This window comes from Abramis brama (genome assembly GCF_963993115.1).
Source record: "Abramis brama genome assembly, chromosome: 1".
Classification (NCBI taxonomy): domain Eukaryota; kingdom Metazoa; phylum Chordata; class Actinopteri; order Cypriniformes; family Leuciscidae; genus Abramis; species Abramis brama.
In genome coordinates, this window is record NC_139963.1 from 61,004,865 (window position 1) to 61,016,965 (window position 12,101).

Sequence of the window (12,101 nt, forward strand, 5' to 3'; positions counted from 1 at the left end):
GGAGGAGTCCTGAATATCCCGCTCAATAACGAGCCATGCAGGAACGGTAGTAGTCAATACCCCGGGATATGCACTACGCCAATACATTAAGGCCCTTAAGTTGGCTGCCCAATAGTAGTGTTGAAAACAGGGAAGGCCTAAGCCTCCTACATCTCTCGCTTTACAGATATGAGCTTTAGATATACGATGGGCTTTATACCCCCAAATAAATGGCATGATCACCGAATCAAGTGTCTTAAAGAATGATTGGGTTAGAAATATTGGGACATTTTGAAACAAATAGAGAAACCTGGGTAAGGTAACCATTTTGATTGCGTTGACACGACCAATCATTGTTAAAGGGAGTACTCGCCAAGTCTCTACATCACTCTTCAGTTTGTCTATCATAACTTTGTGATTTGTTTCATATAAACTTTTGAAATGTCTAGGAACAGTGATACCAAGATATTTTAATTCACTTACAGTTCTAAAGGGGAGGTTATTAACAAAAACTGGATCCATAGTTGTTATATTGTTTGCATTTGTTGTTCATGTTCAAATTATAATATAATTTTCTGAAGAAAAATGTTTGCTTCAGTGTTCTGTTGTAATATAACGTCCCGGGTTACGTATGTAACCCTAGTTCCCCGAAGGGACGGACGCTGTGTGTAATCACAGTGGGAATGCCTCCAGCGTAGAGCGTCTGAAGCATGAATGAAATCAGTCCAATGATGAGACTGAGCGTCACAGCGAGTGACGTCATCGACCAGGAAACTATAAAGCACCCATGAATACACAAGCAAAACAGCTTCGCATGTTACTGAAGCAAGCGATCTAAGGGGATGCCGGGAGCATGGCAGGACACGCAGCGTCCGTCCCTTTGGGAAACTAGGGACGTTCCCCTTCAGGGACTACTGCTGCGTGTAATCGCATTGGGAACGCAATACCCACGTCCCCATGCGAGCAAGTCTCCGTCTGTGTAATCAGGGCACACAGGCTGACGAAAGAACTTGCGCCCCAGGAGTGTAGCTAAAATCGAGAATATAAAATCTGACGAATGTGTGCGGTGAGGACCAGCCTGCCGCATCACAAACATCCTGAAGAGAAACTCCTGAAAGGAGAGCTTTAGAAGCAGCCATACTCCGGGTAGAGTGAGCCCGTACAGCCAAAGGTGAAGGTTCTAAAGGGGAGGTTATTAACAAAAACTGGATCCATAGTTGTTATATTGTTTGCATTTGTTGTTCATGTTCAAATTATAATATAATTTTCTGAAGAAAAATGTTTGCTTCAGTGTTCTGTTGTAATATAACGTCCCGGGTTACGTATGTAACCCTAGTTCCCCGAAGGGACGGACGCTGTGTGTAATCACAGTGGGAATGCCTCCAGCGTAGAGCGTCTGAAGCATGAATGAAATCAGTCCAATGATGAGACTGAGCGTCACAGCGAGTGACGTCATCGACCAGGAAACTATAAAGCACCCATGAATACACAAGCAAAACAGCTTCGCATGTTACTGAAGCAAGCGATCTAAGGGGATGCCGGGAGCATGGCAGGACACGCAGCGTCCGTCCCTTTGGGAAACTAGGGACGTTCCCCTTCAGGGACTACTGCTGCGTGTAATCGCATTGGGAACGCAATACCCACGTCCCCATGCGAGCAAGTCTCCGTCTGTGTAATCAGGGCACACAGGCTGACGAAAGAACTTGCGCCCCAGGAGTGTAGCTAAAATCGAGAATATAAAATCTGACGAATGTGTGCGGTGAGGACCAGCCTGCCGCATCACAAACATCCTGAAGAGAAACTCCTGAAAGGAGAGCTTTAGAAGCAGCCATACTCCGGGTAGAGTGAGCCCGTACAGCCAAAGGTGAAGGCTGACCGGCCGACTCATAAGCAAGTGATATGGCCTCAACCACCCACTTGCTCATACTTTGCTTAGATGCGGGGCACCCCCTATTGGGCAACCCAAAACAAACAAAGAGCTGTTCAGACTTCCTCCACAGCGCAGCTCTGTGGACATAAGCATCTAGAGCCCTAACTGGACAGAGCCAATTAAGTTTCTCCTGGTCCGACGTCAGAAACTGAGGAGGACAAAAAGCCTGCAGTATGACAGGTCTAACTACAGTAGTTGGAACCTTTGGAACATAACCTGGCCTAGGACAGAGGAAGGCCTTAGCCATGCCAGGTAAAAATTCCAGGCACGAGGGAGCAACCGAGAGTGCTTGAATGTCTCCAATCCTCTTGAGAGACGAAATAGCAAGCAGAAAAACTTTAGTACTTTTGAGAGTAAGGAACTTCTCGGAAACCTCTTCAAGGGGCTCTAAGGGAGCCAGGGAGAGACCCTCTAGAACAGTGGCCAAGTCCCAGTATGGTACCCTCATGTGTACTGCTGGCCTCAGCCTCAAGGTGCCACGAAGAAAGCGGGATTTATGTGGGTGTCTCCCAAGAGAAACTCCACTCGAAGGAGCGTGGTAAGCAGCCAGGGCCACCACGTACACCTTCAGTGTGGAGTGGGATAACCCCGTGGAGAGACGGGCCTGCAGGAACTCCAGCACTGTACCAACCGGGCAGTTAACTGGGTCCTGTTGGTGCTCTCCACACCAAGCGGTGAAAAGTTTCCACCTCGCAGCATATAACTTCCTCGTAGCGGGAGCTCTGGATTGGAGAAATGGACTCAACGACCTCAGTCGAAAGACTGGATTCTATGAGCTGAGCCTCCTCAGAGGCCAAGCCCATAGTCTCCATAGCTCTGGGCGGGGGTGAAGGATCGACCCACTCGCCTGAGAGAGCAGGTCCCTCCTGATTGTAATCTCCAGGGGAGAGCCGTCGAGGAGGGACACAAGGTCCGAATACCATACTCGGGCCGGCCAAAACGGGGCTATCAGGAGTAGGCAGAACTCCTGGGAGCAGAGTGATCAGGGGGAAAAGCATACAGGCGTGACCTCGGCCACGGCTGTACCATAGCGTCCAACCCCAGTGGGGCTGGATGGCTGAGAGATAACCACAGTGGACAATGTGATGTCTCCCTGGAAGCAAATAGGTCTACCTCGGCACGACCGAAATGTTCCCAAAGGAGCTCCACCACCTCGGGGTGAAGTCTCTATTCCCCAGGCCTCGGCCCCTGCCTTGACAGGATGTCTGCCCCCCGATTCAGATACCCCGGGAGATAAATCGCTCTCAAAGACAGAAGTTTCCCCTGGGACCATAGAAGAATCTGGCGAGCTAGCTCGCATAATGGGCGCGACCGCAGACCCCCCTGATGGTTTATGTAAGAGATGTATGCACAGAAAAAATTCATTTCACATGGTGGCCCCTCAGGTCTGGGAGGAAGTGTTTCAGAGCCTGAAACACGGCCAACATTTCTAGACGAGAGATGATGGTCCTGCCACAGACCCTGAGCTGGGCGACCACTCATGATCACCCCCCAACCTGTGAGAGAGGCATCTGTTGTTAGCGTTACACGACGACAAGGAGCTCCCAACACAGGACCTTGGGAAAGAAACCAAGGATCTTTCCACATAATCAGGGCGCGAAGACACCGTCGCAAACTCATGATCATGAGGAGCAGATTTCCCCCCGGGGAGAATCCCTTGGTTCTGAGCCACCACTGAAGCAGTCTCATGTGCAATAGGCCAAAAGGAATAACGTTGGACGCTGCTGCCATAAGACCTAACAGTCTCTGGAACTGTTTCACAGTGAGTAACTGGCCTAGCTTGATCTGATTTTCTGTAGCGAGAATCAAAGCAATACGAGCAGGGGAAAGTTGTGCCTGTATTGTCGTCGAATCCCACACCACACCGAGAAAAGTGGATCTCTGTACTGGAGAAAGCACACTCTTCTTGGCGTTGAGCCTCAACCCCAATTTCTTGATGTGAGCGAGAACGACATCTCGATGCCGAACCGCCTGAGACTGCGATTGAGCTAAAATCGACCAATCGTTGATGTAATTTAGAATGCGGATGCCCTGTAAGCGCAGAGGAGCTAGCGCTTCATCCATACATTTCGTGAACGTTCGGGTGACAGTGCTAGGCTGAATTGAAGAACCCAATATTGGTACACTTCGCCCCCGAAAGCGAACCTTAGGAACTTCCGATGTTGAGGAAGAATAGACACATGGAAGTAGGCGTCCTTCAGATCTATCGTGACGAACCAGTCCTCGGACATGATTTGTGACACGATCTGTTTGAGAGTGAGCATCTTGAACTTGAGCTTCCCTACAGTGCGATTTAACAGACGCAGATCTAAGATCGGACACAACACCCCGTCTTTCTTTGGAAAAATGATGTACTGGCTGTAATAACCTGACTCCCTGTTGGGAGGAGGAACCCGCTCTATAGCTCCTTTTTGCAGAAGAGTCATAACCTCCTGTTCCATTTACCAGAGCCTGCTCGGGGCCCACCACAGTGGGAAGAACCCCTCTGAACCGAGGCAGATGAGACCTGAACTGTATAGTGTAACCTCTTTCGATCGTGTGCAGGACCCACTGAGACACAATGGGAAGATTTTTCCACTCCACTAGAAAATCTACTAAGGGTACCAGCCTTTCGAGGCTGACCTCTGGTTGAATATTCTGCATGACAGACACAGCGCCCTTTAACGGAGCACCGGCAGGGAACAACTGGTCTGAGCACGTCCCTCGGGAAAACACTCGCCGGGCCCTTCTACGCCCTGTTTCGGCAGGGTTAGTAGAACAGACCCCTGAGGGCACTGAGAAAGACAGGGCACCTTTAAAGGAGGTGAACACAAGTCTCTCTCGATGGCGATAATGACTGTCCTCAGATCAGCCCTACCCCGCGAAGGTCGCGTCTGAGAGCGCCCTGACTCGTCCCTCCAGTTTCTTTGTGGAGGAGCACGAGACACGACGCTCTGCTTTTGCTGCGCTGTCTTAGCTGAAGTACTCGGCGGCTGGGACTGCCCTCGCTCAGCATTCCCAGGAATTCTAACTTTAAGGGAAATAAATTTATGAAAAGCAGCCGCTTGCTTTTTCTCCTCTTGAAATCTCTCTGTGACAGAATGTAAAGTGTCACCAAAGAGCACACTTATCAATGAACTTGATACATGTTGCAGAAATCTTTTATCCATGCCTTTCAACTTGCGTGTGCAAAATGCAAAATTGAATGAATGTGTAGCAATTTGTACAAATAGAGACATTTTTGTGAATACAAATGTTTTCCTTTGTATTAGTGTATCATAATTTGCGCATGCAACAAAGAAGATGTGCATGTGTGGATCAGGTGACACGCGTGCATTCATTGACGTCTTTTCTGAGTCGATCTCATTTGATTCATTTGGATTTTGAGACTTTCTTTTCGTGGTTTTTAAGCATTTCACAACCCACACACAAACAACTACAAATGAATAGGCCTGGTGCTAATTATTAATGTGTGCACAACTACCCATCTATTTGACAAATTCACAAATGTGCGTCACTACATTTAAACAAATACAATACAACTTGTGTGTGCAAAATCCAAAATCACATGAATGTGCAGCATTTTGTACAAATAGAGACATAGTTGTTAATACAAAACTTCGATTTTGTATTAATGTAGGTCAGAATTTGTGCATGCAACAAGTAAAATGTGCATTTGTGGATGAGGTGACACGCGTGCATTCATTGACTTGTTTCTGAGTCGATCCTATTTGATTCATTTGGATTTTGAGACTTTCATTTCGCGGGTTTAGCCTTGCATGATCCACACACAGATGTCTGAGAAAACCTGCAACCACTAGATGGCAGTATTCTGCTAAAACAGACAATGGCAGTGTAATCAAGCGTTCTTCCCCATTTAAGACTCTTAATGTGAGTGATATTGAAGCACCAAATTTAGTACACAATATAGGCCTAAACTTATTAATAAAGCATACTTTATAGAGGCAAACAGATTGCAAACAGATTGCATCAGATTATGGACAACACCCATAGAAAACCATTATAAAATGCTTAACGTGCAATAGCGCGTTGCATGTTCAAAAAGGTGTATTGGTTAAGCTTTTTCTTTATAATATGCTCTATGGGAGGAAAACTATAGCATACAGACAAGAGCCTATATGAACGCGACACGCGACATTTCACGTTAAGAGGTTAAGATTAAGAGATTCAGGTCAAATGATTGTGACTTAATGATTATGAAAAACATAACCAACACCATCAGATCACCTTTTCTCTTTGTTCATCTGGCTGTTATAATTTAAATACAGCAGCCAAACAAAATCTAAAGTAAACGATTTAAGGGTCAATAGCCCAACTAAAACAAACACCGATCACCATAATGGCGACTTCAATTTTTGCTTTTAAAATTACAGTTTTCTCCTTCAGTGTTTCTGCTTGTTAACATCAGGTGTCTTCAATTTTGGGCAATAAAAAATAAAGAGTTATTAATTCATCTTTGACGTCTGTTTGTTATTTAGATATTTTTGTTGAAACAATTTTTTTTGTAAATTTTACTCATTTTAAATGGTTAACTTTTAAGGAATTAATTTGATTAATTATTACTCAATTCTAATTTGTTTAATTTAATTAATAATATTGCTTGTAATCTGTGGCCACAATTTTATTGAGGAAATATAGCGTATTCATTTTTACAGTGCTTTGACTTTTCGGTGTGCACAGTAATTTAAGTCCAATAAGGTATTTATGACTATTTTTCACATTCTTTAATTTAGGTTCTAAAGCCAATAATTTAAGTAAACATTTTATTATTCTGTTTAACTCTTTATATTTGACTTGTTCGTTCAGAGGTTAATGTCACTTAGAGTTTCCCATTAACGCAGATCTCATGGGCACAAACTCTGACTCAGAGGTTAGGGCTGCTCGATTATGGCAAAAATCATAATTACAATTATTCTGGTCAATATTGAAATCATGGTTGTTTAACACGATTATTGGTGGGGTCCTCAAAACAGTTACAGAAGACAAGTAAACAGTCAGCAATACAATAAGAACAAATAAACTAATTACAAAAAAAAACCGAAAAAAATACAATAGAACAAAAAGACAAATTAAATAAATAGTGCTTTAGATTTTTCAGAAAGATGAACTCAGATAACCTCAAAATCAAAACAAAAATGTGTCACTGAGCACAAAACCAAGTATCTGCAATGACCATCCATCCCAGTCCCTGACCTGAACCCTATAGAAGAGGAGAGGGCTGAACTGAAGAGAAGAAGCGCCAACATGGATCCGGGAATTTGAAGGATCTGGAGAGATCCTGTATGGAGGAATGTTCTCTGATCTCTTGTCAGGTGTTCTTCAAACTGAGAGAGAGGATGTAGTGCAAACATCACATCCGCACCCCACGAGGTGATCTTTGCGGGTAACTCGTGGTAAAAATAAGAATTTTGAAAAGCGATGGCACCAAAGAAGAATCCAGTACATGATGAGGTTGACGATATTAAAAGATCGCTTGACATGTTGGCGGAGGAACTTTCTGTTGTTAGACAACAACAGAAAACCATTATGGATCTGGTGGAAGAAGTCAAGTCCTTGAGGCTACAAAACACAGAGAAGGATAAGCGGATTTCATTATTGGAGAACCGGGTGGCTGATCTGGAGCAATATACCAGAATGAATGACATCATAGTCACCGGTTTGGAGACGAAACCCATTTCGTATGCCCGAGCGGCGGCAAAGTCACAAGGAGAGGAGTTGAGCGAACAGGAGGTTGCTTCAGTGGAGCAACAGGTGATGGCGTTCTTCCACTCAAAGGGGATTGAGTTGGTTAAGGATAACATCGAGGCTTGTCACCCTCTCCCACGAAAAAACAAGACGGATAAACCGGTCATAATCATTCGGTTTTACTCCAGGAAGAAAAAGACGGATCTGCTGAAGCAGGGAAGGCTGCTGAAGGGTACAGATGTGTATGTAAACGAGCATCTGACAAAGAAAAATGCCGACATCGCCAAAAAGGCCCGTTTCCTTAGAAAACAGAAGAAAATACAATCTACATGGACCAGGAACTGTAAAATATTCATCAAGCTCAACGGATCTCCAGAACAAGCCAAAACACTAGTAGTCAGGAGCTTGGAGGAGTTGGACAAGTACCAATGACACAAAAAGAAAACAAGGTAAACTTAAGACAATAAACATGACAATTCCTGTCAACAAAAATATATCCATATCGAGACTAGAAACGTTTGCATACACAGAGCATGGAAAACAAGACATGGATAATGACATTGACCCAGAAAATAACTTGTTTCACAATATCAACAACAACTGCAGTTATTATACAGAGGATGAATTTAATGGTACGTTCCAATCAGATGAAAACATATCAATTATTCACTTCAACAGCAGAAGCCTTTATGCCAATTTCCTAAATATTAAGGAGTATTTGAGACAATTTAAGAACCCATTTAATATTATAGCAATATCGGAGACATGGATTAGTATTGATAAGGGTGTGGATTTTGAGATGGATGGATATGAACTGAACTACAATAACAGAGTAAAAAAGAGTGGAGGAGGTGTGGCAATATATGTGGATAAAAGATTGAAGTATAATGTGGTAAAGAGCATGACAGCAGCTGTTGATAACTTACTAGAATGTATTACAGTAGAAATATGTGTGGAAAAGGTAAAAAATATTATTGTGAGTTGTTTATACAGAGCTCCCGGATCAAGCATTGAGTTATTCAAAGATTGGATAGAAAATATGTTTTCCAAATCATTGCAAAAGAGTCTGTTTATATGTGGGGATTATAACATTGATTTATTAAATCCAAAAAAACATCAGATGACAGAAGATTTCATTAATACCATGTACAGTATGGGTCTATATCCAAAAATTACTAGACCTAGCAGAATTACCTCATATTGCGCACCTTTAATAGATAATGTTTTCACAAACATTATGGGGGATAACTTGGAAAGTGGGCTATTGTTTAATGACATCAGTGACCATTTACCTGTCTTTATTGTCTATCACTGTACTTACTGGAAACCTAAGTATCAAAATCAGTATAAATACAAGAGGGAAAGAACTGAAGAAAACATCAATGCATTTAAGAATGATTTGTTAAAACAAAATTGGAAAGATGTGTTTAAAGAAGATAAAGACATCAATAAAGTGTATGATGCATTTCTAAATGTTTTTACATCATTGTATGATAAAAATTGTCCGGTAAAACAATACAGTTATAGACATAAACAAACAAATAGTCCTTGGATCACTAAGGGTCTGAAAAATGCCTGCAAAAAGAAAAATACATTATACAGGAAATTTATAAAATGTCGAACTGTTGAAGCAGAAAACAAATATAAAAAATATAAGAATAAATTAACCAGTATTATGAGGATATGTAAGAAAGAGTATTATAATAAAATTTTAGATAAGAATAAAAGCAATATGAAAGGTTTGTGGAAGGTGTTAAACAGTATTATAAGAAATGAAGCCGGAAATAAAAATACTGGTTATCCAGAGTATTATTTGGAGAAGGATAAGATAGTAAACAATATGGAAGATGTGGTTCATGGTTTCAATAAATTCTTCATAAATGTAGGACCAGATTTAGCAGACAAAATTCAGGACTGTGAAGTAAAAAATGAAGTTGTTGCAGATCTTTTGGACAGAAACCTTAATTCTATTTTCCTTAAAGCAGTTAAAGAAAAAGAGGTTCTACAGATTGTAAAAAAAATGTAAAAGTAAAGCCTCTGTGGATTGGAATGGTATTGATATGATATTGGTAAAAAAAAGTCATTACGGAGATAGTAGAACCATTAACAAACATATGTAACTTGTCTTTTCAAACCGGTAAATTTCCAAATAAAATGAAAATAGCAAAGGTAATACCACTATATAAGAGTGGAGACAGACATTACTATACAAATTACAGGCCGGTTTCATTACTCTCCCAGTTTTCTAAAATCATTGAAAAGCTTTTTGCAGAAAGAATGGATAATTTTATTGAAAAATATAAACTCTTAGTTGACAGTCAATATGGATTTAGAACAAATAGATCAACATCCTTAGCGTTAATGGAATTAATTGAGGAAATTACAAATAGTATAGATAACAAAAAATATGCAGTAGGAATTTTTATAGATTTAAAGAAAGCATTTGATACGATCAATTCATGATATTATGATCAATAAACTGGAAAAGTATGGCATTAGAGGAGTAGGATTAAACTGGGTGAGTAGCTATTTACGAAACAGGCAACAATTTGTGGAAATTGGTGAACATAAATCAACTTGTATGAATATAACTTGTGGAGTGCCACAGGGGTCAGTTCTTGGTCCAAAGCTTTTTATTTTATATATAAATGATGTATGTAGAGTTTCTAATATGCTGAATTTTATTTTATTTGCAGATGATACCAGTATTTTCTGTTCTGGTGACAATTTACAACAGCTTTTGGAGATAATCACATCAGAAATGAAAAAATTAAAACAGTGGTTTGATGTGAATAAATTGTCATCAAATTTAAGTAAAACAAAGATAATGTTATTTGGGAAACACAAAACAAATCCTGATATAAAATTGGAGATAGACAACGTTTGTATTGAAAGAGTTTATGAAAATAAATTTCTTGGTGTGATTATTGACCATAAAATCTGTTGGAAACCTCAGATAAATTATGTCAAAGCAAAATTAGCTAAATCTATATCAATACTTGTGAAATCAAGGCATATTTTAGATCATAAATCTTTACATACACTCTATAATACTCTCATTTTACCGTATTTAAGTTACTGTGTGGAGATATGGGGTAATACCTACAAAACCAACCTACAGCCATTATACACATTACAAAAAAAAGCTATAAGAATCATTAATAATATAGGACACCTTGATCATACCAATCTATTGTTTTTTAAATCACATATATTAAAGTTCATTGATTTGGTTAAATTTAAGACTGCTCAAATTTTGTACAAAGCAATAAATAATTTACTTCCAGGAAATATGCAAAAAATGTTTATGGATAGGCAGGGTGGGTATAACTTAAGAGGGGAGTATAACTTCAAAAAATTCAAAGTCAGAACAAATATGAAAAGTATGTGTATAACGGTATGGTGTGAGTTTGTGGAATGGTTTGGAGTTGGAGCTAAAAAACAGTACAAATATATATAAGTTTAAAATATTGTATAGAAACATGCTTATAAAAGGATACAGGGATGAAGATAGGTAATGTTGGGCGGGGATATTATACAAACTGTAAAGGGACAGGTGATTATAATGTGCTGGGCTGCACAGTAAATTATTATGTTTGGCTGTTGTGTTTCTGTTTTCAGTGTTTTTGGGGTGTTTGGTTTAGGTTTGTAAAGAATTGAAAGTAATTATGAGCATTGAAATTAGGGGTGGGAAGTAATAAGCTTTGGCTTCCTCCTGCTCCTTTTCGAACACATTAGTTATTTATTCAAATATTGTGGATAAATACTTTGTTTTGTTTTGTTTTGTTGCTTTGTTTACAACTTATATATGTTATATTGTATTTTCTTTGTCTATTTGTAATATGTTCGAAACAAAAATAAAAAATGAAATGAAAATGAAATGAAACTCATCAGGCATTATAGGAGAAGACTCAGAGCAGTTCTCTCTGAAAATAGGAGGTTGCAAAATGTATTTAATAAAAGGGGGCAAATAATTGTTCCCAACGTATTTTGGAGAAAATTGAATTACTTCAGTGAAAGGTTAGATTTTTACTAGTTTTTTTTAATAAGATTTATTTTTTTACAGCCATCTTTCATCATATTTACCAAGGGGGCAAATAATTCTGACCAGCACTGTGTATATAATGTGATAATCTGTATGTGTACATATCTCTTTTATAATCATAATTACACAATTACTTTGTTTTGAAAGAAAAGTTGTGGCAATGTACTGTCAGTTAAACTTCAAACTACTTTATTGGCATTAATGTTTCATAATATATAACACAAAAAGAACTTTCACAGAGGAATGGTTAAAATAAGTCATATGTAAGGTGCCATTGATGTTTACAGTAATTTTGCAATATACACAGTGAAGTAAAGTGCAGCAGAACGTGAAAATAAACTTTAGATAAAATACCATGTGGAGGACCGAATTTATTTAGATTTTTCAGTGGATTTATCATTCTGTAAATGTGTATTCTAGTGAGGACTTTAATTTTGAAAAGCAGTCACTGACGACCTCTTA